We start from the raw sequence: 3,894 nt of genomic DNA, 5'->3' as shown, positions 1-3,894 counted from the left end.
GAAAAGGCTGACACACTCAGTGCCTATTTGCCCTCATTTTAACTGGTGTCGCTTCTCCTCAGTTCCAGCACATCGCTGAGCCTTCATGAAGACTTTCTGGGAATAAATCAGCACCCAGAGTAGAAGAAGAAGAAGTAATTCAAGAACTCCTACTGCACATGCACGAGTTCACAGTATCACAAAGACACTCTGGAGCTTGGAAACACCCAAAGAGTAACTCACAGCTCTGCATTTATGAAGAGGTGTGTGCACACACATTTCCAAAGCAGACCCTAGCACTGACACTTCTCCTTCTGGCATGTCCCCACCGATGTGCAAACGCATACGCTCACTCCTATTCCTGCTCCTGCACCCAAGTCCTTGCACACACATCTACGTGAACATTCCGGTCCAGAGATGTGCACACACAAAGCACATCCCAAGGTGTATCTATTCCCACACACTTACACATACGCCCTCCCTTCTTCCCTCCTCAGCTCACCCTGATGCTCACCGGTTTTTGCCTCCTGATAGGTCAGCATTGGGCCGCTGCTTTCGATCCTGCCCTGTTAAAAGTGCCTTCAGGAAAGTATTGGGGCCTCGTTGGACCTCTTACCCACTGTTCAGCCTGCGAGTACACAAACTATGCCATGGCCTTGCCTGACTCCTTGTCCTTCCCCACAAGGCTCCAGTCCTGCCTCTGTTGGTCCCAGGTTTCCTCAGCAGCGTCCATGGCTGGTTGTGTCCTTGCCTGTGTTCCTGGTTTGTGTGTGCTTGTGTTCAGGCAGGGTCCACGAGAATCCATATGGGAGCACAAATTCATGCAGGAATCCATCCCGATGTGCACGACTCTGTGTGTGTGTGTGTGTTCTATTGTGTTACTCAACAGTGAAATGTGTTGATCGCACTGGAGACGCTCTCTGCTGCTCTGCCCTGAGCATCACAGAGCAGCATTTTCCCAGACTCAGAAGGAGCTTGAGTGCAGTTGAACAGTGATGTAGCAGCCTGTAGGAGATGAGTCCAGGGAAGAGGTGCTGAAATGCAGCCCCTGCTTCCCGAGCCCTCCTTTTCCAGCTGCTCTAAACATCATGCTCTGCTACTGCCAATGGCCGGCCCCAAGAAGAATGGTATCACCCAAGTTTGGATCTTTAGCTTAATCCTGTTTGAAATGTTGGCAATGCCTCAGCATGGCTGTGAGTCCTCACACAAACAAAAACACAGACACACGGACACACAGACACACGGACAGGTCTCTGCAGCCCAGTGCACTGCTGTTCTCCCCTGTGCTCTATCAGGTTGGTTTCATGGACGAGGAGAAAGGCTGAGGCTTCATTCCGACCTTCCGGATCCCGTGTGAGGGGATTTCTTTCCAGTGCCCTGAAGGACAATTCAGGAGTCCCCACATGACAGCAAAAGAAGGACGTGACGAAGCAGGTTATGGGAGGGAAAGAAGCACAGGTATTGTCAATCTTGAGCTCCATCACACCAGCCCGACCCCCTGCCATCCACCCCGGCCCCGCTGCTCCCGACGTGCAGACACCCGACCGCCGCCCCACTCCCACCGCGCTCGCCTCCCCTCCGTGCCCAGCCCGGACTCGCCGAGCAGCGGTGGCGCAGGGCGCTGTCCCGGGGCGGAGCTGGAGGCGGTGGAGAGGACAGGAGAGGAGTGGAGGCGTGCGAGACGAGGCGGCACGGCCGCAGCAGAGAGCCGGGGCTCAGGGCCACAGCGATGCTCGGCCGGCGGAGCGGCGCCATGCGGCGGGCTCGGGGCGCGGGGCTGGCGGCGCTGGCCGCGCTGCTGCTCGGTGCGCGGGGGTGGCGGTCGCGGTCATCAGGCTACGTGAGATCGGCCCAACCCCAAAACTCATTTCTTACTCTCCTGTTCCTTTCCGGTTCTTGTTTAGCCAGTGTTGTGTCCTCTCCCGTCATACTTTCTTCCCTCCGTGATGTCATTTCTTTTTAATGTGTCTTTTTTACTCCTCGTCCTTATTCAGACATACATACGTGCATGTATATATTAATCCCGCAGTCTCAGCCATTGCATTTTTGTAATATCGTTCTGATTTATCCTCAAACCTCCCGTAATAGATTATTTTCGTCAAACAAATATGCTCAATTAAATAATTTCTCATATTTTATAGTCAGAAAATATACCAGTTCGCTGTGATCTGTCTTCCTCTGCCATCTCCACCTGCACAGTATTTTCTACTAAAGACATGTTGTTCTTTTCTCCGGTACAGTGGCCGTGGCCAGAGCCCAGGTGCAGCAGGAGCCATCACTGGAGACTACCGAGGGCACTGGAGTCAACATCAGCTGCTCACACGCCAACATAAGGACAGGGGATACCATCTACTGGTACCGTCAGCTCCCGGGCCGAGGACTCGACTTCCTCGCACTCACTGTGAAAGCGTCCAAAGAGCTGCCGGATATTACAGGACAGCTGTGGGTGTCGGAGGATCGGCGTTCGAGCTCGCTGTGGCTCGGGCGGCCCCGGCGCGGGGACGCGGCCGTGTATTACTGCGCGCTGGGGCCACGGGCAGAGGAGCCGGGGCTGCGGCCGGGCACGAACCGCCGCGGGCGGGGCCGGGCGGGGCCGGGGGCACAGCGCCGCCCGCGGCCAGCAGGGGGCGCTGCCGCTCCGCCCGCCGGGCCCCAGGCGGCTCCGCAGCTCCTTCGTGTGCCCCGAGCCCGCGCACAGCGACACCGCACAGCCCGGCACGGCCCCGACACACGGCTGCCAGCCTGCCTGCTGCGGGACACAGCCGCCACACACAGCCCCGCCTGCCCTCGCTCCCGAGACGCCCTCTGCCTCTCACCAAACTGCTGCGCCCGCCGCCTCTGCCATCGCCTTCGGCCCTCCGCCCACGCCTCATGCTGCTCTCAGCCTGCTTGGCAAAGCAAACAGCTGCTCCGGGACAGCATCTGTGCTGGGGGCTGACAAAGCAGCTGCACTCACAGGCAAACTGGGGCTGTAACCTCAGCAGGTCATGGCCTGAGAGGTGTTTGCAGTGAGGCTTTCAGAGGTGACAAAGAAATCTCCATCTCTGTCCCCGCAGAAATTTCTCTGTTCCGTACTGGAACGTGCGTAAGAAGCTGCATACTCACCTGGATGTGTAAGGGACGTGTACTTTGAATCTCAGATGGTATATTGGGAATCGTTTCTGTACATTTTCTTCTCTTCCACAGGTTTCCCATGTATCTGCATTCAGCACCTTCGTGTAGGACTAGGACATATAGGAGGGAAAAGAATAAATCTCTTGAAGTATACACGCATTTCAATTCATCTTATACTCACGTTCCACCCTAAACTAATTACTTCCTTTCCCTACACATTAGTAACCTCTCAGGCATGCTGATAAGCAGATGCCAGGTTTCAGCAGTCTTGCGAGTGTTCGGGACAGACACTTGAAAGAGTAAGCTCCACATGAGGTTTCTCTCCTGAGAATCGCTCTAGAGACCCCCATTTCCTCTGGGGACAGGAGCCTTTCAGCATCCTCAGGAAATCATTGGAATGAGCAAGTTCAGCAAAGACCACAGGCAGGGCATGTGAAAGGCAGGAATATCTGGTTCTCTAAGGCTCAAATCACGCCCATTTTCCTTTCCAGGGGAAGAACAATGGAAAGGGAAAGCGATGAGGGAAGCCCACAATGACACCAATGTAGCACTAGGTAATAAGGGAATGAAAGGGGCAGCTCAGAGCTCATCAACATATAACTGGTCAGCCTTCAGGAACCAGCGGCTATGAATTGGTTCAGGCCGAGTTTTCTCAATGGAAAAAGGTTAGAGATTATGAGAGAGGACATAGAAGCCCCAGGAAAGGAGAATCTGCGGTGATGTTGCTATAGGGTCAGCAAGGATGGTTGCAGGTTTCTCTTCTCAGCACAAATGCAGAATTCTCATCTTCCTGTACATGTC

The 3,894-nt window shown here is 54.8% G+C and overlaps 1 pseudogene; it reads left to right on the top strand.

Annotated features, from left to right (window-relative positions):
• Positions 1-1,732: 1,732 nt before the first annotated feature.
• LOC148221118 (T cell receptor alpha variable 4 pseudogene) lies at positions 1,733-2,954 on the top strand (annotated as a pseudogene).
• Positions 2,955-3,894: the final 940 nt, after the last annotated feature.

This window comes from Sturnus vulgaris, chromosome 27, assembly GCF_052056855.1.
Source record: "Sturnus vulgaris isolate bStuVul1 chromosome 27, bStuVul1.hap1, whole genome shotgun sequence".
Classification (NCBI taxonomy): domain Eukaryota; kingdom Metazoa; phylum Chordata; class Aves; order Passeriformes; family Sturnidae; genus Sturnus; species Sturnus vulgaris.
Note: the sequence above shows the minus strand (reverse complement) of the source record. Positions and strands in the feature narration are given on the sequence as shown.